This window comes from Corapipo altera, unplaced genomic scaffold (assembly GCF_003945725.1).
Source record: "Corapipo altera isolate COAL_440 unplaced genomic scaffold, ASM394572v1 2b, whole genome shotgun sequence".
Lineage (NCBI taxonomy): Eukaryota > Metazoa > Chordata > Aves > Passeriformes > Pipridae > Corapipo > Corapipo altera.
The window spans coordinates 26,623,141-26,649,797 of record NW_020884874.1 but is presented as its reverse complement, the minus strand read 5'-3'; positions in this window follow the sequence as shown (position 1 = coordinate 26,649,797).

The following is a 26,657-nucleotide window of genomic DNA, read 5'->3' as shown; positions in this document are numbered from 1 at the left end:
GTCGGCCTAGGTTTTGTTTAGACAAATCTCAAAATTTTTAAAGGATGGAGGATACACAACTTCTCAAGCTGCAATTGATGGCCCGTGACCCTTGTTACATCATTTGGTACTGTGAGCCATCCATTAGGATGAATTTGCATCCATCATCTTTGTAATCTAGTAGTCATAGGTTATTAGATCTCCCACCCCTGCATAAGAGGAACTTCAAATTGGACATTTGTAAAAGGTTCTTCACTGAGAGAGTGGTTGGGCATTGTAACAGGCTCCCCAAGGAAGTGGTCACAGAAATAAGGAGGACAATGAAGATGGTGAAGGACCTTGAGGGGAAGCTATATGAGGAGCAGCTGAGGTCACTTGGTCTGTTCAGCCTGGAGGAGTCTGAGGGGAGACCTTATTGCAGTCTACAACTTCCTTGTGAGGAGAGGCTGACACTGATCTCTTCTCTGTGGTGACCAGTGACAGGACTCGAGGGAATGGCCTGAAGTTGTGTCAGGGGAGGTTTAGGTTGGATATTAGAAAAAGGTTCTTCACCCAGAGGGTGGTTGGGTACTGGAGCCAGCTCCCCAGGGAAGTGGTCACAGCCTGCCAGAGTTCAAGAAGCATTTGGACAATACTCTCAGGCACATGGTGTGATTCTTGGGGATGGTCCTGTGCAGGGCCAGGTGTTGGACTCAATGATCCTTGTGGGTTCCTTCCAACTTGGTATATTCTGTGGTTCTGTGACTAAGTCTCTCAGATTTTAAGGGGCATTTGGACAACACTTTTAGTCATATGGCTTAGTTTTAGGTACTCCTGCAAGGAATAGGGCGTTGGACTTCATCCAGATAGGTCCCTTCCAACTTGAGTTACTCTCTATGATTCTGTGATCCCTTAGCCCCTTCTCTGGAGAAACAAATAGGTCTCCACCCTTATGCACTCCTCAGAAATTCATACCTGACCATATGCAGAACATTCTTCAATTCCTCGATACCTTTCTTGAACTGTAGAGCCTATAACTGGACCAGGATCCAGATATGGCCTCTACAACACAGAACAGAGTGAAATAATAGCTTCCCTCAATCTGTTGACCATACATCTCCTATTGTAGTCCAATATGTAGTTTGTAGTTTGTTTTTTTCATGATGAAAGGTCAGTGTTGGATCATTAGTATCCACCGTAAACACCAGGTCCTTTTGCAACCTCACAACCTGCACTGATGTGTGGGGCCACTCTGTTCCCAAGTTCAGAGATTTGCACTTCTTGAACTTAATGTGATTTATGCTGGTCAGGTTGTCCAGTAATTAAGCTGTTTCTGGAATGACTGTAGTATTACTTTCTGTTACTCTTTCTGTCACTCACAAGTTACTTCTTCTGCTACAAGGTTTTGGCCTTCCTGATATCAGTCACAAGTGTCTAAACAGTATTGTTATACTTCTCCATCATTTCCTCTTCTTGTTTCTATGACTTTTTTGCAACCTTCTTGCACTTTAGTTGAGCAGTGAGCATATTGTTTAGTCATGTAGGGTTTTGGCCAAAATGTTGAATTATTCAAGAGATGTAAGCTCAAGATGATATTGAATGACTGGACATAATTATAAGTTCAAGTTATCTTCATAGGTAAAAAAAGGCACATGAACTTTCAGCCTCTTGTTACAATAAAACCTTGGAAGTCCCATTGATTGTGAGTGGACATCTTGAGCAACTGGAGAAGTTGTTCCTTAAGCATCAGCAAAGAATAATAACGTAATACGGTCAAATATCAGCAGAACGGATCTTAGCAGCAAACCTGAAAGAGAATGAAAGGACCTGAATATGAGAAAATGGTTGTGAGGATTACAGTTTGCAAATATATAATTGCAGTGCTTTTCATGAAGAAAAAAGCTCTGCAATGACAGTCTAATATAAATGGATATAGGAGCATCACTGGTTATCACCGATGCAGAAAACAAGGCCAAAAGCAGTTCGAAGGGGCAAGTCTGAGTTCGCTGCAGAAAATCTGTACAATAATTGCCTCTTCACTGATGCACTGAAGACAGGCTGTTGGCCCTCCACAGCTATATTTGGTTAGCTTGACAAGGTTTTCCTAGCAGGTCTTCAGGGGTGGTTTCTCTGAGGAACTGATAGAAGCTTCCCCTATGGGAAATCCGATGGAGCCCATACCAGCTGTCTCCAAGACAGACTCACCATCAAGAACTGTGTGTTTCAAGTTACCAGTGCTAAGGCACTTTGCTGGAAGAGCTAGAAGTCCTGGGTTCCAAGCCTTCTTTGACAAATTTTACCAATTGCATATTTTATCTAGTTATCTATGATAACTATCACTGAGATGACCCCCTTAGCCTCAAAAGTCATGCTCATTTGGTTATCACTCCTTTCTCTTACTCAGTGATCTTCAGAAATCTTCTTGCCCACATGAGAACCATTTCAACAGAAAGGACAGATTGTTCTATCGCTTTGGTTTTTTGGGGGAGTTGTTTTGTTTCTGAAAAAGATGTCTCTAATTTCATCTGGATATAATTTTTAAATATTTTTTAGGTGAAATTTAAATAGATACTGAGTTATCAGAGGCTCTCTAGGAACCATAGTCCTTGGAGAGTTCCTAAGAAAGTTCTTAGCCTACAAAAAACCCCGCGCATTATGTCAATGCTGTTGCAATTTACAAACCTGAGGGAAAAGTGGAGGATGACAATGATTAATGTCCCTTCTCTCCAGTCATATCACTGGAAACCTGAAGAGATAATAAATAAGGAAATACTCTATATGGATGACACCACCCGCTTTCAGTCTGAGGGACAGGATTTGCAGTTTTCTCTGTACTCAAGTGTTCTAAGCTTTGGAGGAAAACCTTCACAGGAAGGGAAGAAATTAAGACCTGCAAAAGGGGGCAGAAAATTGCTATTAACAGAATCAGCCATTTATACTGCCTGACTTTATAAAATCTGTAAATCCTTGGTTTCAGAAGCTGCAAATTCAATCCCTATTGAGATGATAGGGGACAAAGTTATTTATGTTGACTACAACTCCTGCCATTTCCATAACAGTAACAGTTAGAGAGGCACAGTTATCTCCATGAAGGTAGTCACTGTCTTGAAGAATGAGAATTCTAAGAGAGTGATTCAATTGCCTAAACATAGGCATTCACTGTTATTTCAGATGACCCGAAAGACAGCTGTGAGGGCAGATACTTAGGGAGAGGCTGCTAGAGGCCAGGTAGGGTATGCTTGAGTTTCTAAAATAGTATCTGATACTTGTGTTTAGGTGGCTGACCTACCCATTTTCAATTTTTCCTTAAAGCTGCTACCTCTGGAAAATGTACTCCATATCTTAACTGAGACTATATTTTTAGTCCAGCTATCAAAGATGATGAGATTCATAGAATCATAGTTTTCATGGGGCTTTATATGCAAACATACTTTTCTGTCTATCCTCATTTTCTATTTAATAATTTTTGAACAATTCCAGCCAATTTGACAGATGGACACTAGCTTCAAAGGCATTAACAACCTCCAAGTGTCATGAAAACAGGCTGGATGAACAACCCTATTAGTGCCCTGACAAGAAAAAGAGTATGGTATGAATTTTATCATAGACACAGAGTACGAGCACTCCAGCAGCATGAAAACTTCATGTGGCATTAGCAGCTCCATAAACAGCAATAAGTCCAACTACAGGAAGCCAGGTTTCATCGGTTCCACTGCTCACAGAGCAATTACACTTGTTATCACACCACAACCTTCTCCATTACCACTACCCAACAGACAAGGAAGTTCAGCATGGTATAAGAAACAAGAAAGAAAAAATTTTAAAAGAGGTAAAGGCTCTAAACAAAATGCAAAACCAAAGATCTGCAGGGCCAGAGAAAGACTCAAGGTTTTATTCTTATATATTCAAAGAAAACTGAAATAAAAATAAAGAAAAATAAGAAGTGTGTAGTAACACATTTGTATCTGAACTAAAAGAAATTTTCACAAGTACTCACAAAAATCCAATGAATATTGTATTAAATGTGTTAGTAGTTGGCACTTGCAAAGTCTTGTGGAAACAATTCTACCACATCTAACTGGCTGTCCCACACTTGTTTTTATGGCTATTGCAAATCTCTTCCTTGCTTGACAGAGGAAACCCTTGGCACTCTAACTTAGTTTTACAAGTAAATTTCATGTAAATGAAAATTAATTGTTCACCTAATCTTTCTGCTGGGGTTTTTAATTTTTGGGGTTTTTTACCTGTGTTATACCTATAAAAGGCATCCATGTCCTTGTCTACTTTAGGAAGTACTTGCATGTTGTCTTTGTTCTGCATAGGAAAGAGATGATTGCTTGCAGATCTGGGGGAATAAACATACAAACATTTGTTTACAGATTAATTGCTAACAGAATCACAGAAGTTAGAAAATGACAGAATTATACCGTCTGTGAAATTTTCCTTTTTCTCTCCGTACATTATGGTGCCATGTTTAATGGAATGCTTTAATACATCATTTTATTTCAATGGAAACCATTTTGCCCACTAACTACTGTTGATTTTGTTTCAGATAGCTTGGTAACTATAGTTTCTTTTGCATCAGCACAGAGATTTTGTCTCAGCTGCTTAGACTGGCTGATTAGCAATTTAATGGGATTTAGCTGATCAGAAATGAGAGGACAGACAGCTCTAATGCCTAAAAGGCTGTTAGATTTATATAAGCCTTCTTACTAAATGGGTTGCCTCAAGTATTACAGCAACCATTTCCTGAATTTTGAGCCCAAATGGATATATGCTTCTACTTATACTGGAATTTAGGAGGTGACAGACAGAAGGCTTTAATTGGATTAGTCTACTGGTCTACAATGTAAATTTAGTATAACAGTAAGTAATAGTATCCAATATAAATATTTCCTTAGGTTTGGGGACCAAGAACTGTCCTACAGGCAACAACTCTAATTTAAGTGCAGTGGTGTAGATGTAATTAAGGGAACACACCGACTTAGTATGGATAAACGACTTATATAACCTTGCACACCCTAATTGAGAACAAACTTTTACAAAGTGTAACAACAGAATGATGCATAGAGGAAAAGGAATACAGTGAGCAGAAGTAATGATGTGATCTAAAGCACATGTAAAGATTTTCATTAAAAAGCATTGCTCACACTTTTTCTTTTATCTCCATATACTGGAATATTACATTTGATCTTTTCTCCATTTTGCCACTCGATTTGACGGTGTGGAGAAAAAGACATGTTGAAAAACTCAGTTGTTTCTGATGTGTTGTCTGATTAGTCATCCATGTACTGGTTTCTTACTAATAGAGATTCCTCAAAGTAATTCAGAAGAAACTTTGAATGGTTTGAAGCCCAAAGGTATCCTATATGGATTTATTCATTCTTGGGATGAATGGGATGAACTTAAATCTCTTGAGGCCCAAAAAACCCCCATAAAAATACAACCTTATTTCTATAAATTTATTATTTTAAGCTGATAGAGATTCCATCTGAATGCTTACTCATGTATAAAGAAATACTCTGCAGCAAAAATTGCCTACTCCTTACCATTAAATTACCTGTACATTGAACCAAAGGACATCATTCTTCACCATCCTACTGTCAATATATAGCATAGTACATGTAAAAATAAAGGATAAATCAATGCTATCTTGAGGACTGTCCTCATCAAAGCTTTTACACAGATGTGAATGATTTTAAAGTGTGCTAGGCATGAAGCCTGATTCCTTCCTTACCCTTAGCAACGTGACCAGAGGAGCCCAAAGTAACCTGGACAATAGGTATCCTTGGGTTATCTGGTGAAAATCTCAGCTAAAAAGATTCAGAAGTAGACAGTCATGGTGAGTTTTCTTCAGGAAGCGCCAAACCCTCCTGACATTTGTTTAAAAGTCTTTCTATAGCATTGCTGAATCAGTCAGATAGAATAGGGAAATTATTGTCTCCAACTGAAGTATCAGGTATTATCTGTTGCCACAAGCATGATTGGAGATTTTATTGTTCTATTCTGGCATGGTAAAATCTTCAGTGAATTCTTGCCATTAGTCTGACTGATGATGTAAGCATAGCTTGCCTACTCTGTTAGTCATCTCTTAAAAAGAAATTGCTGTGTCTCCTGTAGTTACCTTGACAATTCACAAGGCAAGCTATTTTTTAATGCAAGTTTACCAAGAAAGTGCATGCTGTACATTGCAGTCAAATGGATCCAATACTCCATTAGCATAAATTACATTGTCACTCAGGTAGAGTAGGCTGTACATATGCAAAACACTATGGAAATGTTTTTACCATTCAGCAAAATGATTTGTAGAAGTTATATGGATATGCACACATTTCTTTCATGGTTTTAGAGTCCTGCTGTCTATGTGTCCTCATTTGCAACAATAACCAGTCTACAACAAACCTCACATAATTAAACTGAACAGAATGACACTTTCTTTAGCAAGGGTAATTGTTCATACGCTGCCTCTGTATAATGAGTCACCATAAACTAAAGGACACTTTAATAAGTATATGCACAGCTGGCACTTTGGGCTGGATTCTGGCTAAATAAGGACAGCTTAGCAAAACATTCCAAGCATCATGATCTTTCAAGCCACAAAATAGCCTCAATTAGGAAGAAGATTTTACGCTGCAGTGTTTATCTCCCCTTGCATTTTCATCATGAGCAGCTGAGATTTTAAACACCCAGAAGTTTCTCCACTGCTGGAATGTGAAACATGTTCACCTTCACAAATTTTTAATAAAACCATATCTTCACCTAGTATTTTTAAAAATTTCTCTGAGTACTCCCCCACTTAGATGTGCTGGCTGAGCTCTTCTAAAATATAACACACTTCATGCACTTACCTAATTGGCAGATGGATTTTGGTCAGGTTTATCGACCTCAGAAAGAAATTAATAACTGCTTTGGTCTCGCTCATGCAGTTACTCAAATAATATTTTCAATTCTATATAGAAAGTTAACAAAAATGTAACAGGAATGAAAAAAATAAAGGACTTGTAGCATGGAGACCTTAGAATGATTATGAAAATAATGGTTGCAAACCATTGGCAAAATGATATTTGGAGGACAGAGGGAAATAAACACAGTAAAACATTAGTATGATATTTAGGAGGGTATTTTCTGAAGTTTAGACTATATGAACTGATAACCTTCATTTCCTACTTGAAAAAATACACTTGAACTGTAACATGGGCATCAGAGGGCAAAAAATGACAGATAGGGGTTGAAGAAGCTCTAGTTTTCAGGAGGTTATTCTGCTTAGTAAGTGCCATGAAGCACATTCCCAGATGAGTGTCTTGGTGGACAGAGTTCAGCTGGAAGTGTACTACTGGGATTTCACAGACCATATTTATTTGGAGTTCACTACTGCCTTCTAGAAAAAGCCCATCTGATTAAAGGCTACTTTAAAGAATTACTTTAGAATGTGTTTCAGTCATGACCTGTTTGACATTAATGAAATAACTCATCAGCACCCATTATGTGCAACTCAGCAACTGAAATGCTGTTCAGCAAAAGCGAGTAACTTTTGTTTGTGCAGTCACTAAGTAAAAATTTGTAGCAGTGTGTATAGGTGCAAACAATGTTATGTGGAAATAAAAATGATCAGAAAAAGGTGTGACACAAGGTAACATCATTTGCCATAACAGTTTTCCAGTGAAGAATGGGAGATGATGGATATAAAATGCAACTAGCCGCCTCCAATGGCACTGCCACTCAGTCGTGAGGTTGTTACTCCAGTCAGAAGAATGAGGCTAAGCTTCAATTTAATTCAGAAAAGGAGCAGAAAAAGAAGGAATTAGATAGTCAATACCCAGGTTCTGAAATGGAATATACTGCAGACAATAAATGGCTCACATATAGCTGCAGGATGAACCAAGCATCATACAGAAGTAGAAAGAAAGGTAGAAAAGACTAGACTGATGGGGAATGGGCTGTTTCCATAATCTGAGTGTTACTGATCATTCATGTGCTGAAGAAAAATACATCCAGAAATGTAATGCTGCAAGCAAACATTTTGAAATAATCTTGGTGAAACATTTTAGGCATATCTGTGATCAGCAACCAGAGAGGAGAAGAGAGTCTTTCCTGCTGCATCATAGGCTCTCTCCTCTAATATCTGTTAAATTACCCACTTCCTTACAAAATACCAGTTTGTGCCAAGTGTTCTGTGATACTGACCTCTCGTTAAGTGTCAGTAAAATACAGTATGAAGATTTATTGACCGGAATGCAGCAAGTCAGGATGCCTTGATGTGGAAGCAATATAAGGCAGCTAGCAGTCAGGCATGTTGCCTACTTCTGCACTGACCACGTCTCCCTGACATTCTCCTGCCAAAAAGCATACATCATCTTAGTGACCCTGAACCCATATCTGACTCACACCAAAGTAAAATTGAAAACAAAGCACCAGGGCAGGAAAGTTCATCAAAGCACATTCTTCATAGGGACTTAGGCAAGATGGGCTCAGACACCTAACTCATACGGTGCTTACTGTGCCCACAGTGTGGCTTATAAGGGACTCTTTATTTACATTAACCTTAACTTTAAAAATACATAGAATCATAGAATCACAGAATCAGTTGGGTTGGAAGGGACCTTCGAGATCATCAAGTCCAACCCTTCATCCAACACTGCCGTGGTTACTAAGTGCCACATCCAGTTTCATCTTAAAAACCTCCAGGGATGGTGAATCCACCACTTCCCTGGGCAGCCCATTCCAATGCCTGATTACCCTTTCTGTAAAGAATTTCTTCCGAATATCCAACCTAAACCTCCCTTGGCATAGCTCAAGACCATGCCCTCTTGTCCTGCTGCTGGTTGCCTGGGAGAAGAGACCAACCCCCCATCTGGTTACAACCTCCTTTCAGGGAGTTGTAGAGAGTGATGAGGTCTCCCCTGAGCCTCCTCTTCTCCAGGTTGAATAACCCAAGCTCCCTCAGCCTCTCCTCTCAGGACTTATGCTCAAGTCCCTTCACCAGCCTTGTTGTCCTTCTCTGGACCTGCTCCAGCACCTGAATTGAGGGGCTCAGAACTGGACACAGTACTCCAGGTGTGACCTCACCAGTGCTGAGTCCAGGGGAAGAATCACTTCCCTGGACCTGTTGGCCACATTGTTCCTGATCCAGGCCAGGATGCCATTGGCCTTCTTGGCCACCTGGGCACACTGCTGGCTCATGTTCAGCTTTCTGTCAATCCAAACTCCCAGGTCCCTTTCTGCCTGGCTGCTCTCCAGCTACTCTGTGCCCAGCCTGTAGAGCTGCAGGGGGTTGTTGTGGCAAAGTGCAAGACTTGGCACTCGGCCTTGTTGAACCTCATCTCGTTGGAGGATGTTTTAGAAGAGGAAGGAGGTGTAATATTTTTTCTCCTTCTGCCTATGTTGACAGGTACCCTATCATCAAGACAGTGGGTATAATTTGAAGCAGGACTTTTAGGACTTTTTTATAACAGTTTATCTGAGAAAGGATGTCATAACCATCCGGAAAGTGGCTTTCTTGTGGTGTCTACAGTCCATACCAGGTCAGCATATACTCATGTAGGTGTTGGAGTTTGAAACTTACTCTACCAGCCAAACCTAATTTCAGAAAATGTGACCAAGCTGATGGCAGTCAATGCTAAAACAGCCCTAGGAAAATTCTCAACATCATTTATTGATATGTCACTATATTTTTTCCCTGTCTCTACTATGTCTCTACTATGATCCCACATCCAGATTTTAGGGAATGTGAAAACATTTACTGTTTCTTGGTACATTTTTCAACACATTTTCTCTTTCCCTGTATTTCAGCAGGCCTGCATGCATGGCGGCTTGCATATTGTATGGGATCTGAGCTAGAGTTCATTTCCCCATAGCAGCCCTCACAGTGCTGTGCTTTGCATTGGTAGCTAGAATGATGTTGATAACACACCAGTGTTTTGGCTACTGCTGAGCACAGCATCAGCGCTGTAACATTCCTTCCTCAATCAAGGGCAGGATCCTGGGAGGGGACCCAAGTAGGCCAGCTGACCCAAACTAACCAAAGGTTTATTGCAGACCACATAACGTCAGCTCAAATATAAAAGCTAAGGCAAGGAGCAGGAAGATGGGCATTCATTGTCTGCAAGGGTTGCCTACTGAGAAACCATCACATGTGCTGAAGCCCTGCTTCTCAGGAGCGGCCGACCGTCACTGCTGATGGGAAGTAGAGAATAAACCCTGCTGTCTTTTGCTTTGCTTTTGCTTTAAATAAACTGTGTTATCCCAACCCACGAGTTGCTTTCCATCTTACTCTCTCCCCTGTCTGGCTGGGAGGGGGAATGGTAGAGCAGCTGGGTGGGCACCTGGTGTCCAGCCAAGGTCAACCCATCACAAATGTCACCCTAAAGTCTTCACAGAATTGTGCTTTGGATCTACTTCTCCTCCTTCCAGATGTTCCCTGTGATTGAGGTGTGTTCCTTCCCCTGTGGCAGAGACAGATTGTTACCTGTTGGAATGTTGCAAGTCTGAAGTGTGTAGGAGGAAGGAAGACAAAATGAAACTATCCCACATGGAAATGACCAGAGATTTTTTGCACCATTTGGCAAATCTTTTATGACCTGGTGTTGGAGAGACACAAGGCAATGAGCTGAGGAACAGGGTGGGAATCGAGTGACTACATTTGTAAAGTGTGTAATAAAGAATGTTATAAATCTTATTCCACCTCTTTTGAGCCCAGAATCTATCTGCTCAAATGGCTAGAGAGCAATTTTTTTTTTCTTTTCATAACAGCATTTAGAAAGAAACCCCTGTAACTGGGGCATTGTGTCTTACTGTAAGCATAGGCCTTATGGATTTCCACACATTTCTACAGCACTGAGTGCTTTTCTACTGAGTCTCTCTGTAAGCTATATCAACTGTTTACTTGAAGATGAACATAGGCATGTATTTTCAACACTTGATACAAATGTCCATATAAGACACAGACAACCAGATGGACTGGACATATTACAAGTTATATTTTTATATATGTGTGTGTTTGTATCTATTGTACTTGAATATGATGCTTTTTGTGCATATAATACCCTTTCTTACAATATACAGATAACTAAATACATGAGCAATTCTTCATACAACTCTTTTTTCTCATAATTTTTAAGGGGATATGTTTTTGAGCTTATGCTGAGTGAGAAAGACATGGATACACAAATCATAGTGTTGCAGTACATTGAAGCAAGTCCTTCTTACATCCTCCATTCTATACAGAATAGACAGCACAATCTTCTAAAACAAATACTGAAATGTAGAAGACATGGGTTTATAAAACACACATAGAACTGGTAAGTGATGAAAATGTATACAGGAAGCTCAGCTCATTATCAAACTCATTTTCCTTCTCCAGCAAACTCCTAATCTTTTCTATTTTAGAAGTTTGAATTATGCCTAATTTAGCTGTGTGGTACCTCCGATCAAACTGAGGATGACATTATTTCATCATCAAACTTAAATCAAATAATTTAGATGTCTTTCTCTATTCACTTAGTGCAGATCCTTGACTGATGCTGTAGAAATGCCTGCTGGCTATGGGTTCTGGTAACAGAACAGCATACTTATGTTTATTCATCACGTTTACGACATGTTTAATATATCTCAGAATTGGTTTGCACAGTCAGTCTTATGCAATGCTCACTGTGGATCTCACCAACATCCTTCATTCTACCTCTTAGATGTCATGCAGTAGCTTCTAGGGTATTAGTAATAACAGTAATCTGATTAGCATGACTATGAACTGGTATTATGTGCCTTTTTTGTGTGTTTCTTTAATTATAACATCATCTGCATTTGCTCTGGGCAGGACATCTCCCTATCAAGGTCATTTTCTTGTGTGAATAAAGCATGGACACAATCACAACTTACTTTCTCTGCAGTTATGACAACCTTTTCTTTTTTTACTTTCTCATTTCTACTTTTCTATATTGTATACACATGGCCATGTCCTTTTACATACTGCTACTTCCTCAGATTGTTATAATTCAGATTTGTAAAATAGTGTACTGCAATGTCAATGAAGCACCTTATAATTTCTGACTATGTAGCTCATGGCACAAGAAATCAGTGGTCAAGTTGACCCCTTTCTCTTTAAAGACACTATGATTGTCCCGGCTGAAACAGAGCTAACTCATGTTCCCTTTTTTCAGCTGGATACTTTATTTAGATTTATTTCAGCATTTCCCCTGAAAGAGCCAGGCATTCACTTGTGATAGCTGGAAGCATTCTTGGAGAATGGAATCAATCACCATCATTCGAGCCAAAAAGGCACTGATATACTAAAATAGTTCTTATCTTTTGACATAAAATGTCACCTCTTGAGTTGTACATTAATCATAGCATTCAGGATTATCAGAGGTATTGCTGGCCATGGTCTAACACTGATTTACCACAGAGATTTTACAGCGAGATTTTTTTGCTTCCTAGCACCTAATTGGGTTGAAACCATTCCCTTGATAGTCTATATCTGTGATCATCTTAAATTAAAATTTCATTCAGGCCTGTAATTGATTTTTTTTTTTAATATTAATAATTTTCTGAATTCCTGAGATTGAAAAAGCAAATGAGCTTACAGTTTTTCACCCCCTCTGCTGGGCATTACTGGTTCTGTAAATCTCTAACACTGGTGTTCTGACTTACCCAGTTCATTTCCAGCACCTACCTGTTAATAGGTGCTTAACCAGCAAGTATTATTGGCAAACCCTAGTAAAAATTAAAACATAGAATCATAGAAAGAGATAATTTTCAGTCTTGCAAAGAAAATATTTTTATGAATAAGGAAAATATTTTGAAAAGCTGCTATCTACTTACCCCTCTCCTTGTATCTCTAGAATTCTCTTTTTATCTTGTGATTTCTCTTTGAATGTCACTGATTTTTTAAAGGAATAGCACAGCACAGCACATGGTGCATTTAGAGGATTAATGGAGAGGGTTCCCACAATACAAAGAAAGTGCAACAGACTAAGAACAAATGAGAGGCTGAGACCAAAAAATGTCAAGCTTTGGTAGAATATTAGGGGAAAATTAGGGAAATATGATACAAATTATTGAAGTGGCATAAAAGATATTATAAAAATCTTCTTGCATTATTAACACACAATTAGATAGAAAACAGGGATTTATTCTATACTGACAGATAGGAGGATTAATCAGCAAAATATAATTTTATGACATCCAATAGCAAACTGTCAGGTTCTAGTTTATCAGACTGAAGATTCTGTCTAATGTGCTCTGACAGAAACAGGAGTGATTTCATCCAAAATACAAATAATTCAGATACATTTACTTGTCAACAGAGTAAACTTTATCATATATTGTAAAACAAATGCAGCAAAAATGTGTACGTCAAGAGCAGCAGGGAATGTATGTCAGAGCCGCACCAAGTTCCTGATACTCGGCTTTCCATCTTATACCTCTAGACATTGTGGACAGCAGATTGCACCTGTGTGGCTGCAACAGCTAGGTCTTGTTCAGAGTAAAGGGTGTAACCATTTATTTGACTTTAAAAACACAGTGTGACAAGATGCCTTACATACAATAGACCTTCTCTAATTTGAGAAGCATATTCAGTAATTTCCTTGAAAGAGTATGACCCAAATTAGACAGCAGAGCAGTACCCAACCAGTTGAAACCACACTTCAGTTTCCATTTATTCAGGTTCTCCTAAATAAACAGCCCAGCTTCGGTTGGCCTGAGTTGAGATAGTATTCAAACCTGGAGACTTTAATAGCTTTACCTTCAAAAGAATGCAGGCAGAGAGGAGAAAACCAGCTGATCTTTGTTAATTTTCAGCTAAATCAAATATTTCTGTCTGTTCTAATAGTGTAGAGCAAGAGAAGAAATGTAACATTCAGAGTCCTGAAAGTTTACAGAAAGTATCAATGTAAAGAGCTGTATATGTTATATGCATATACATTATGTCACTTCTTCTGAGCAGTGAATTAGATAGCATCAGTTTTATTCTGCCTGTAAGGCCAAGAAAAACAAAGCCCAACCATTTTTGCCAAAATAAATGTTGGTCTTGCCCCACAAGCAAACTAAAATATTGGGTTTGGTTTTTTGGGTTTTTTTTGCTTTTAATAGTTAAATATAATCAGTTTCTGAAAGGATTGTGTTATTTGGAAAGTTATTATTGATTTAAAAAATCAGAAAAATTTTATATTTTTCCTAATAGCCACAATACCAGCACAGAATACTTATTATAGTGAAAGCAAAATTGGGATCTCATGCTGTGGATGTAACGTGTGTGTATATTCACAGACAGATAGATAAACCAATACAGAATGTGTTCCATCATCTTTGCATTTTTTATCATTGGACTTCATCTGCTGTTTTATCAAAGAGTGATGTAAGAAACATGCTTCTCTTCATTATGTGCTTTAGACAGACTACATGAAAAAACTTTATGTTATCTACAAATGAGATTATTCCACCCTTCTTTTGCTTCTCCACAATTTGGAAATATATTTAGAAATAGATTTAATATCAGTTTTAGGGGCTCCAGCTGGTAACCTCCTACCACTGTGAAAACTGTCTGTAATGAATGGATACAAAAGAGTCTGATGTTCACTTCAATCTGTACCTTAGTTCCAAAGGCTTTAAAGGTATTTTTGCACAATCATAAAAAAACCCAGGATGTGTCATGAGCATGAACATGTACACAAAGGAGGCCTAGCTAAGCAAAGGTGTCCCCTGAGGGCCCCTTTTGCCATCCTTTAAGGTAGCCTAGCTGGTACAAAGGATGTGCAACATGAGGAAAGTAGGGTTCAGTGGTATTACAGGTACATGACCTATGAAAGTTTCCATAATTTTAATAACAAAATCTGCAAGTGAAAAAGATTACAGACAGATGTGATACCTCCCTTCGTCCTGCACTTTTGTCAGACTTTGTTCTTATGGAACTCAGTGTAAGAGAAAGACACAAATTTCAACACTCTACCATTTTGAAGAGATAAGAAAAGTCATTAACAGGGGAGAGGAAAAGAAAAGAGAAAATTTAAAAATAAATGTGCGGAGACTACAAGGGAAAAGTGGTAGAGGATGAAGCTGAGTACTGTCAAACTGATTGATGGAAACTAGACTACTTCACAGAGCTGCTGGACTTTATCATGACACACACTTGATCCCAGAGGCACTTAAATCAAAACTCTGCTAAGCCTAGGGGAGATTTTACCCTTGAAGGTAAACAACTTCAATACTTCAATACAGTAGTAAAACATCTAATGATGGTCATTTGTGATTATTGCCACATGCTTCATTGCGTTTTATTGGTCTGTCCAACATAACAACTACCCCAGGTATCTAGTAATATACATGTCAGAGTGACAGATTTGTAGAAAAGTAGGATTAGGAGACATAAATTTATAACACATGTAATACCCATCATGTTGGGTGGTGTGAAATATCATCCTTTTCCACAAAAATACAGGAGAAGTTAAGCAGACGCTATCTCTGGAACTTTTCCACACTCTTAAAAAGATAGACCTGGATCTGATCCACACCAGTGCAGAAGCTTCACCTGATTTAAAAATTATTTAAAACCTGAATTGAGAAAATAATATAACACATTTTCAAAACCCGTGTAGCTAGTTTCCTCTGGCTAAGAACATAGATGGACTCCTGAGAAGCCGTCTCATAGTAAATTTTGCTATTCTTCAATTAGTTTTGTCTTTTTGAGAATTGAATTGTAACACAGCTTATAGCAGAAACTTCCCTCTCTCTTCTACTTCTTTACTGATAGGACAGCAGAGCAGCTATTAAAAGGACAGTGATTAACCCTAACAAGTTTGTCCTCATTTGTTTGAAGAGTAATGTAAAAGCCTAATGCAAACATTTCAAAAGTAACTTTTTCTTCCATAGCTATCATTCTTCATTCCTTCTTTTTGCTACCTGTTCTCAAGCCTGTCAAAACAGGAGACATTTTGTACATGTCCTGTACAGATGTCCTGAACTAAGTGACCTTCATGCACAGAATGATTAAGTCTATGAAAAGCTGTCAAAAAAAGGGATTCATAAGCTCCTGTGAATGAAGCAATTTTTTGCCCAATACAGAACCCAATTCATTGCCCCCCTTCATATCCCTCCTCCATCCAAAGCACCTTTTTTTTAAAAAAAAAGGACTCTAATGTTCTTCCTGAACCACAGTTCTTTCTTATTAACCTCTACACTCCAAAAAAAGTGCATGTAGGTACTGCAATTCTGTCTCCATATCTTTATTTATAGGTTTTGTGTTCTTTTTAAATTACATATATTTTCTTTCGCTCAGAAATGAGTTTCTACTGCCAACTCATCTCTTGTAAATAGAAAAGTAGCCATATATAGAAAAGACTTAATCACTAGAGGTCCCAACAGAGTGCTTGATCTATAGAAAAAAAGCGTTCTTTCAGTTACTGTCTCATTTAATTGCAAATAAAATCACTATATGTTGCCTCTTGAAACATTTGATTAACTTAAACAAGCACAGTTTCAATAACCAAAAGTTAAAGTATTTTTTATAGTCTTTTGCTCTCTTTATTCATTACTTTTTATGTTACAGATGGAACAGCTTCTCCTGAACCAACATGAGTTTTATCTGGCAGCCACTTGTCAAGCATTGGCACTGCTATTACCCAGGAGGCTCTTGCACAGTAGCAGATAGCGCTTGGATGATTAGTCAGTGTCACAAAGATGAGAGTAAAACTAAGAAACAATAAGTACAACGTTAACAATATAAGGCTTAGAGAGAAAGAAAAAAAAATATTACAGATGCTTCTGAAAACAAATGACATTCTTAATTAAACTGGTAGTTATAAAACTAATTAGTTTTAATTCACAGTGAGCAAAGGTATTTTGTGATCAAGGGCTTTTTAAAAGATACTTCTTCTGTGATTACTTCCCAGGAAATAAATTCTGGCCTTTGTTTTATTTTAAGTTGCTAAGAAGTTAAGATGACTGGTGCTTATTATCCTGCCCATTGGCCTCTTGAAATTCCAGGCTGATTATATATTTAAACGGTTCAAGTCCATTCCTGACCCACAAGAAGATAGCAAACTAAGTTTGGAGACTTCACCCTAAATCAAGTTCACTTTTAGAAAAGTCCTTATAGATAAAGAGAATAGAATATTTATTGGAAAATAAATGTCAATAACTCAAGGAGTTAGGCAAGTCTAATGATAAAAGGAATTAAGGAAACCTGGCTATTCCTCATAGGAACAAACCAGGAAGGAACTGCTATGGCAGGAATAAATTGGAATGTGTTGTCAGAATCAGATCTTGTTCCATGATTTCAACCTCAAGAAAGCATACAGAAAGTGGAAAGTAGAGTGCACTACATAAAAACTATAGATAAAGTCTCTGTGCATACAGAGACAAATGAAACAAGGGCAAGGGAGAAACTGATGCACATCTCACAGGTGATACCTAGGATATCAAGAGATAGTTATATAAACTCAGGAAAAGGTTACCCAACACAGAAGGAAATCTATAAAAAAAAAGTGCTGTGTAAAATAGAATCTTTAAAATAATTTTTAGACAGTTCCTTAAAAAGAATTCTTGGCTTAGGGTAAATAAACATATGTTGGAGAGTTCAGATGGAGGCAAAATGTTTCAGACCAGCTGGGTGCAATATTAGGAAAATTAAAGGAGGAGTGAATAAATCTCAGTGAATAAACTGTTCAAATTTACCATCAAAATAAAGGAAGAAAGGTGAGGTAACAAGCAGCTAACAAAGGGGGTTTTACAATTGAAAAAAAAAAATTAAAAAATCAAATGTTAGGACAAAAGAAGATTAAGAACTACAAATCAATCAATTTACTTCAACTTATAGAAAGATACCAATAATGAAAGAGAATGACTGTCACTAAAATAAAACTGGAGGACTAAAAATCAAGACAGATGTCAAAAAAGTATTGTTTCAGATAAACCTGATCTTTTTTTCATCAACAGGAAAATGGTGGTTGGTTGCAGGCTCCCTAAGAAAGTAGTCACAGCACCAAGCCTGATAGAGTTCAAGAAGTGTTTCTACAATACTCTCAGGCACATGGTGTGACTCTCAGTGATGATCCTGTTGGACTTGATGATCCTTGTGGGTTCCTTCCAACTCAGCATATTCAGTGATTCTGTGCAGCCTTTGTGGAAGGACTAACAGGAATATCGTATATTTTGCCTTTGGCAAAATTTTTATTATTGAATATCAGTCTAGGATGATATGCACTAACTCCTGTAACTATTGAAAGCATACAAAACAGCTTTCATAATTATGTTGAAAAAAGTGCCATACATCATTCTTTAGCAAATTTGAAGGACAGATAATTGAGTGTGTACAGCAGCTCTGTTCACTGCAGCATCTTCAAGATTTTCATTAACATCCTAAAGAATAAATGTTATGCTTAATTATTTAGCAGATTACATGATGCTGGAAAACATGAGAGGTATATTAGAAGATAATTTGCTCATGAGAAAATGAAAAAAATAACCTAAGTACTATGCTATTTGATAGGTGCAAGTAAAGTATCTTTGCAGATATAGTCAGCAATACAAATAAAAGATGAACAATAAATAAGGAAGCAAACATTTCAAAGGCAATTGGTAATTTCTGACCACAAGTTAAACACATCAATAACAACCCAGCAAAAAAGGCAAATATCATTTCAGAGTGCAAACAGAAGTATAATTTACAATTACATGAAGCAATAGCCCTTCACTTGGTTCAGTATTGGTAAAGTCTCAGTTTGAGAACCATGTTCTGCACTTTAAAAGCATTCACCATTTGGAGACTTTCTAGGAGAGAGCAAGAATGATCAGGAGCTTCTAAAAATGACCTATGGACAAAGACTGACTGAGGCAAGGAGCAGGTAAATCTAAAAAAGAGAAGAAGACTCCTTAAGTGAATACAAAATGCCACTAAAGATAAAAATCTGCTGCAAACAGGAAGAAAATTATCTATTTTCACAGCGCAGTGTGAATGTAGCCTGAATAAGCTATGGGTCATGTGAAGTCATAAGCTCTGGATCTCTTTCCCCCCGTGGTGTGGGGCGGCCCAGTTCTAGTTCCATTTCCATCTGAGGAGCCATTTCCCACGGCTTGAGTGGATGGGGGGGGGGAAACTCCAGCACCAGGAGTTTCTTCAGGTCCTGAGCCTGGAGGGGAGAGGTGCTCTCCCCTCCCCACATGGTCCCACGGCAGCCAGAGAGACAGCACACAGGGCACAGAGAGGAGGCAAGAGAGTTTATTGTTGGGGGTGTTACATTTATAGGTTTAGGAGGATTCACAGAGTAACCAATTACAGGTTGTAGGAAGGGGTTAACAACCAATAGGAAGGGGTTAAAAGGGGTCAATGAGAACACCTTAGGACATCTTCCCAGGACATTCTTGCATGGGATAACACTTGTCGTGGGGGGTCTTGGGAAGAGTTAGCAAGTTAGGGGGTCTTTGCATGAGTTAGCAAAGAGACTACAAAAAGCCATTTTGAAACATGTTTAAACCACAGTTTTCTCATATACTGCAGATTTCCTGCCACAATAAGCTCTGTAAATCTTTAAAAGCAGGTTGGGCAAACAGCTCTCAGAAATAAAACACAATGTTACTTCTGTCTTGCAACTAGAGAAAAAGAGTAGTTGAAACTCTGAAGTTTCTTTTCTAACAAATGTTCTATGATGTCATTGATATATGTCATATGGAAAACTTAAGTTACAAGGAGGAAAATGAGCTCTTTCATATTGGTTTGTATGACATAATTAGCCATTTCAGACATTGAAATAAGTTTTGTTAGCCTTTTTTTACTTCTCTTGACCTATTCAATATATCAAAAAGCTGTGAGTTTACAACTAAAAGAGCTTACCTTTGTTTCATTTTGCTATCAAGTGTAACATAACCCTTAACAACTATGATGTTGTCTCAGACTTAAATGTGTATTCAAGCCAAAAAAAGTTTCACTTTCTTGTGTCTCCATATATTACACATACAGCTATAAATTTCTTTCTGTGCTCACTCAAACATGTAAGATTCAAACCATTTTTCACCAAGTGAAGTAAACTGGGCCACAGGATGTGGCAGTAACATTATTCAGCAAAGACAGACTATAACTGTGATTAAGAGGAACATTTTGATACCTGAACTAAATTACTGATGAAAAATGGACTTGTAGTGTCCACTGTATCATGAGGTGTTAAAAGGATCTAAGAGGAGTGAGCGGAAGTTTTAATCAGGCTGTAAAAGCTATGCAAGGGGTAGTTCTTGCAGACATAAATAACACATTTGCTGAGCTCCTAGAGACACAAGTCAAGGTTTGTGTTATCTTATACTCACTTTGAAGACAAAATAGATTATGTGATTTCGACAACTCCATGAGATGGAATAAAGCTTTCTGAAAATATTGCAAATACACTAGGAGTTTAAAACATGACCAGGGAGTTTGTCTCTATTTTTTAATTCCCAACTTGAAGGCTCTTTTTAACCTTGGAAATCATTTGTTATGCTCATAATTTCTGCATTCCAACACAATGGGTCCAAGATTATTTTTTATGTATTATAAAATCCTTATACAAATTGCTGCTATAAATTAAAATATCACATCCTACTTGTAATTCTATATTTATTCTTTACAACAACAGCCCAATTCCAGGGAATCTGGGCTAATAGAACAGAAAGGGATTAAATGAGCAGGCTGATCTGGGGAAAGACAAACTAAAGAGAGGTCTGTTAAAACAGAAATTTGACAGGAAACAGTCATGGACAACATAGGAGATGTATACAGCACAGGAAGAAAAAGAAAGGATCTGGATTAAAATTGGTGCTGGTATAAAAGCAGGCACTGGAAGGGGAAGAGGATGTTACAATATTGTCAAACATGAGTCTTCCTCTGTGTAAGTTTGTATGTGTGTTCAGAGGTGGAAAGTGTCACATTTGGAAAACTCTGTACTGAAATATTACTCAACCTAAGGGACCAAGACTGAGAGGAGTTCTTACAAAGATTTGTCAGTGCTGCTCAGCTCTTCTTTCCTTCACCTGTCAGTATGTACCAAAATACATCAGAACTGCTGGAAAAATAAAGTACATATTCCAACTGAACCTAGTCAGAAACATAGAGAAAAAACAAATATAAATTTTATTACTTTTATATTTATATTTCTTGCTGAGATGATGCTCCTTACTAGGGAAGGAGGAAAATATTTTTTCTTTCCATGAGATTTAGTGAAATTTTTATTCCACACTAAAAAAACTATCAAATCTGCAATCAGATTTTTCAGCAACCTTGAAACAATATTCTCGAAGATTTGCGGATGTTTTTGTTTTACCAGAAATATAATTTGTCCCCTTAACTTTACCTCTTTGTTACCTTATCAGTGGAGGGGCATGGAACGGATTGCTCACAGGCCAATTTGGTCGGCAAAATGTCCATTTATTAAAAGAAGAATGCCCATTATATACTGCTGCTACCCCAGACGCGTGACTTCTTGTTCTACAGTATTGGGTACATAAGGAAAACATACTTTGTTGTCCGGTGTTAACTGGAGCATAGCAGGTGTCCATAAGAGATGAAAAAACTTGTTTACCTGCCAAAACTCCTCCTTGACCTTGGCAGGGAGCCGTCTTTGTTCTAGCTTCAGAGCCTGTAGCCATGTTAGCTATGCAGTTGTTTTTACTGTCTGCACCCAGCCATGCTAAGGCCCTCAAAATGCAGGACAAATTGCTCACCCAATTTTGCCCTGTCTACAATACCTTCACTTAGTGAAGATTAAAAAAAAAAAGTTTCTCTATTTTGCATTTGTAATATGCATTGCACCAAGAAGCCTTTTATTTGAATGTCTGTTCTTGTGTCATCCTTGTTCAGTGCAGCATTAGACACAACAGCACTGAAAACACATTATATAATGAAAATAATAGAAATTAGAGGGGTTTTTTTTGTTTCTTGCAAATTTCACATCAACAGAGGAAAAAGTTGAAGTTCTTCATAGAAATACTTAACTCTTCTACAGCATGCAAAATGTACTGTGTACATAAATGTGTTTATGCTGCTGTTATTTGTAAATATTCTGTACTGTATGAGAGAGGAAATCCTGCTTGCAGCTTATACTCTTTTTGGTAAAGCACATGCTGGGAAACTTCATGTGGCCATTCACTGAAAATTTCTCAAAATACGCTAACAGATTATATTTTTGTTTGTTTTAACAATTTAAATTTAATTTTAAAGGTTTTTAAACACACAGAATCACAGATTATTCTGAGTTTGAAGGGACCCAAATGTATCATCAAGTCCAGCTCTTAAGTGAATGGCTCATATGGGGATCGAACCACCACCTGGGCACTATTAGCACCATACTTTAACCAGCTGAGCTCATCTCAGGATCATAAAATATATAATCCAAAATTTCCTGTTTGTGACACTACTACTGAAAATACGGACTGCCACTGGGTCCCATGAAGAAGGTAGATATAAAAACCTGACTTCTAAGTAAAATGTGTTCTGCAAACTAATAGGATGTCATTCTTGTTAGTCTGAACAGCAGTTAAATGTATGCCACAGTATGGAAGACAGACTTAACAACATTAGTATTTCTGTTCAGCACACAGTACCAATTTATCTTACACTGGTCGTTACCTTTTCTGATGTTAGAAGTTCCATTACAAATGAAGGCAATACATTGTGTATTCAGCAATTTGATATGATACATCAAACAGTGACCCAGACCTTCCCAGGGAAATGATATGAAAGTTACTGCAGAGAAATCAATAATCTGAGACCACATCTTAGTTTCTCAGCCATCGTGTTCCAAGGATGATGAAATTATGAGGTGTTAAACTGGCAAACTGATATATAGATGAAGATGTTTACTAACACATTCAATCTTATTTCAAGGATTCAAATTCAAGCTAGAAAATGATAAATACATTCTTTGAGTTCCTTCAATACTTCAAATGCAATAAAATTCAGTGGATGATAACAGATTCCCATCATGTGTGGAAAGACATTATCCTCTGAAGTGCTTCCAAATATAGAGCAGTTCTGTGTTCCCTCCTGTCACTTTGTGCAGTAGTCCTGAAGAAGTCATCCAGTCCTGTATGAGTACCAAGTCCTTATCAATTCTCCAGCCACCACTCTGTTCACATTGACTAATTAACACGGGGGACAAAGTGAGGAACAATGTTTGCTGTAAAGCATTTGCAATGCAGTTTCAGCTATTGGCCCGTACAGCGGCTATCTGAAAGGACGCCACTGAGAATTCTCAAGAGAAATCATTCAAAAACATGGACAAATAGTGCATATTGCATTTTTCACAGTTAGAAAGCCTCCACATGCATGGATACGACTGAATTTTAGTTCTGTATTGTGTAGCACATTATGTCAGTCTCTTTGTAGCAAAATTAAAAAAAAAAAAAAAAGAAAAAAGAGAACTTTGACTTTTGTGGATCATTTTCTTTGGTTTCTTTACTTTCATTGAATCAATTCCTAACTGTGCCCCAGGTGGTACAACAAACAGCTTGGCTGAAGCTTTGTGGTTTTTTTACATAAACAAGCATTCTATTCCATTGCATCATCTTTTCCTTACATTGGACTTAATAAGTAGCACTGTAAAACTGTAAGTTTGAAAAAAGTTGTTTCATTTTGTGTAACTGCCATCCCATTGAGACAAAAGTTTGCAAAATCAAAAAACTATGTTGATTTCCAGCTCTGGTTAAACTTCTTGACTTACAAGATTTCATGAATTTGGAAGTTGTATAAAAATACATTCTTAATCTACATTGTCCACATGTTGTTATGGAAATTAATTTTTATTGGAGAGTAATCTCTGAACAAGTATTTTGGTTTTATTGTTGTTTCCAAATAGGCAAAGATTTTTAGTGGTTTAGTTACAGTATATAGGTATGATTATAGAAAGCAGTGACCATTCAGCAGTAACCAGAGAGAAAGATCGGTATAGGAGTGCGCGTACATGCTATTGAGTCAAGCACTTCACCAGAAGTGTTGTGTGCATCACAAGCTTCTGGTCAATATAGGTGAACATGCTGTGACCTGGCATAGAAATGGTTAGGCAGAAATTGTTGCAGCTCTGGTAAAAACAGGTCACCGTGTGCAGGCTATGAAACACACTGTTTCTCTAATAGAAAGAGCTGACAGAGAAACTTTGGAAAACAAAATGAATAATTTAAAACAGAGAGGTCTCAGAATAGCACATGCCTGAAACAAGGCTGCAATCCCTCTTTATTCAGTCGGATGGCTGTCTGTCTGATTAACTCTAAGCACATGCTTGACTCCTACTGAAGTAAACAGAACATGAACATAAACCAAAGTATGTTACTGAAGAGGAATCAAGTGGTAAACTGAACCAGAACAAATAGCTTGAGTATGGGAGGTACTTCAGGAAGAGAGATGGGACATCTGTGTGCAGTTCAGTGATAAGCAAAAGTTTCTGTAATGATATCTAGGGAAAAGCATTGAGAACAACCCAAGATTAAAGTAAATCACCATGTCACTTCAAGTGGACTCATCACCTTGGGCTACCTTTCCAAGACAACAAAGAGAAGTCAATCTGTGGAAACAGAAAAAGCCTAACAGCAATAGCAAATCCTGAATATAATAGCAGTAGAATTTCCTCCCTTATGAAGTTATCTTCATGCCTGCGATCCTGCAATTCCCCTATGCTATGTATAATTATATCTTATGTAATAATGGCATCTGGCAGATTGGATTGGGGCAATATGTCACTCAAGAACACTAATTTATTTGCCAAAGATCTTAGCTATCTGTGTAGCACTGCAAGGAGTATGGGGAATAAACAAGCAGAAGAAAATTCTGATTTAATTGGTATAACACAAACTTGATGGGCTATGTAGCAGTTTATGGAATATTAATATATGGTTCAAGAAGGGCTGGCTAGGGAATGAATAAGGGATGTAGCATTTTCTCACATATTAAAGATGCAAACACTTTATGAGAGATGAAAGCTAAACCTTCTGTGTGGTGAAAAACGAGGAAAGCACACTATTCAAATGGAGCTATATACAGACCAGTTTCCCAGAAGCATCATTTGAAGGTGAGTTTTTTCTGGTGGATGAGTTGGAGTTTTTTTCCTGAATACCTCAAGGAATCATCTAAAGCAATGGACTGGGCATTAAAAAAAACATATAACAAAGGTAAATGACAGACCCAGAATGCCTGCCTAATTTTTGGGATGCACTCACAAACTTTGTTAGAAAAATGGAGAAAGCAGCTAGGAGGGCTCTTTCTGTGTGTTTGAGTCTTATCAGCAGGGGGAAAAGTCAGGGCAGACTGTAGCTTCGGAAAGAGTAACTATGAACTGAAAAAGTGCCTAAGAGAAAGGGAATGAAGGAAAACACAGAAACATAACCAATTTTGTTTTTAAGACTGAATTCCAAAATTTCTTATGTAAGATCTCACAAGAGAAGAGTCTTAGAGGAAAAAGTCTTAGAGAAAGGGTAACATTTTGTCAAGGAAATAAATGACACAGTAGGTACAAGTTGTCCCAGTGCAGAGAAAAGCAGGCAAATCATGGCTGAACTTCAGCTACAGAAAGGTAAGGATACAAAAGTGGAAATAAGGTTAGATTATGAGACTTGTACAAAAAATTAGATTTTATAGACAGTAAGCCACAAATGCTAAAATACGACCTAAAAAAGAAAATAAAGAACACGAGAAGTAGAGTGTGTTAACAGTTAAAAAAAAGTCCATTAGAGATGTTAGTACAACAGGGACGGAAAACTAACTACAGATGATGGTGCACCAAAGCGTTAAGGAGATTTTTCCATTTCTCTTTAATAGATCAGTTACAATTTAGTGGAGCAGTACAATATATTGTCAGTGTCAAAGGCATAAAGCCTCATTGTACAATTGGAAAAGAACATATCAGGGAGAATTTGAAAGAAATACATATTTCAGTAAATTGTTTCATCTTGATAAATATATTTCTAAGTAGTTTGAAAATTATCCAAATTACTCTTAGGGCCATTACGTATGTGTGAACTCATAAACGAAATAGAGATTCTAGAGGACGGAAGAGGACAAGATGGTGACCATATTTTAAATGAAGAAAAAAGAGAATATCGAAGCAAAAAAACCAGAGGCAATTAGTATGGATCCCTGAAAAAATTGTCTTCAAAATAGTTTTGTTCTATCATAGAGTAGCATAACTTGTGAAAAGAAACAGTAACTGTCACATAATTTGACTTTCAATACAGCTGGAGATGACACTCTCACAACCAGTTTAATGAAATATGGCGTATATGAAAGGTGAGTGACAAAGCAGCTGAATAGTTGTACCAAAACAAATACTAATCAATGGCTCTCTTTCAAGCAGAATGATGCTGAATGAGGCTCTGCAGAGTCCATTCTGGATACAGTTTTGTTTAGCACTTTGATTTAAATCAGGACATAGGAATAGAGTATATATATATATATACACATATGCATATATATGTATGGACATATTATTTGCTGATTACTGGAGATGAAGAGTACAATCAACTTCCTGTGAAACTTAATTAAAATTCAAATAGGAAAAAATACATGGAAGAATTTTCAATTCAATAGGCACAAGGAAAAAGTTATTGTAGAAGATTTCAATTGCAAATTGAGCAGGAAGGAATAAACTATGAAAATAGGGAGTGGGTTAATTGAGAGTATGTAATAAAACATATAAAAATCTGATAATTTAGGTGAATTTTAAACTGTACAGAATTGAAAAATATAGCATTGCAAA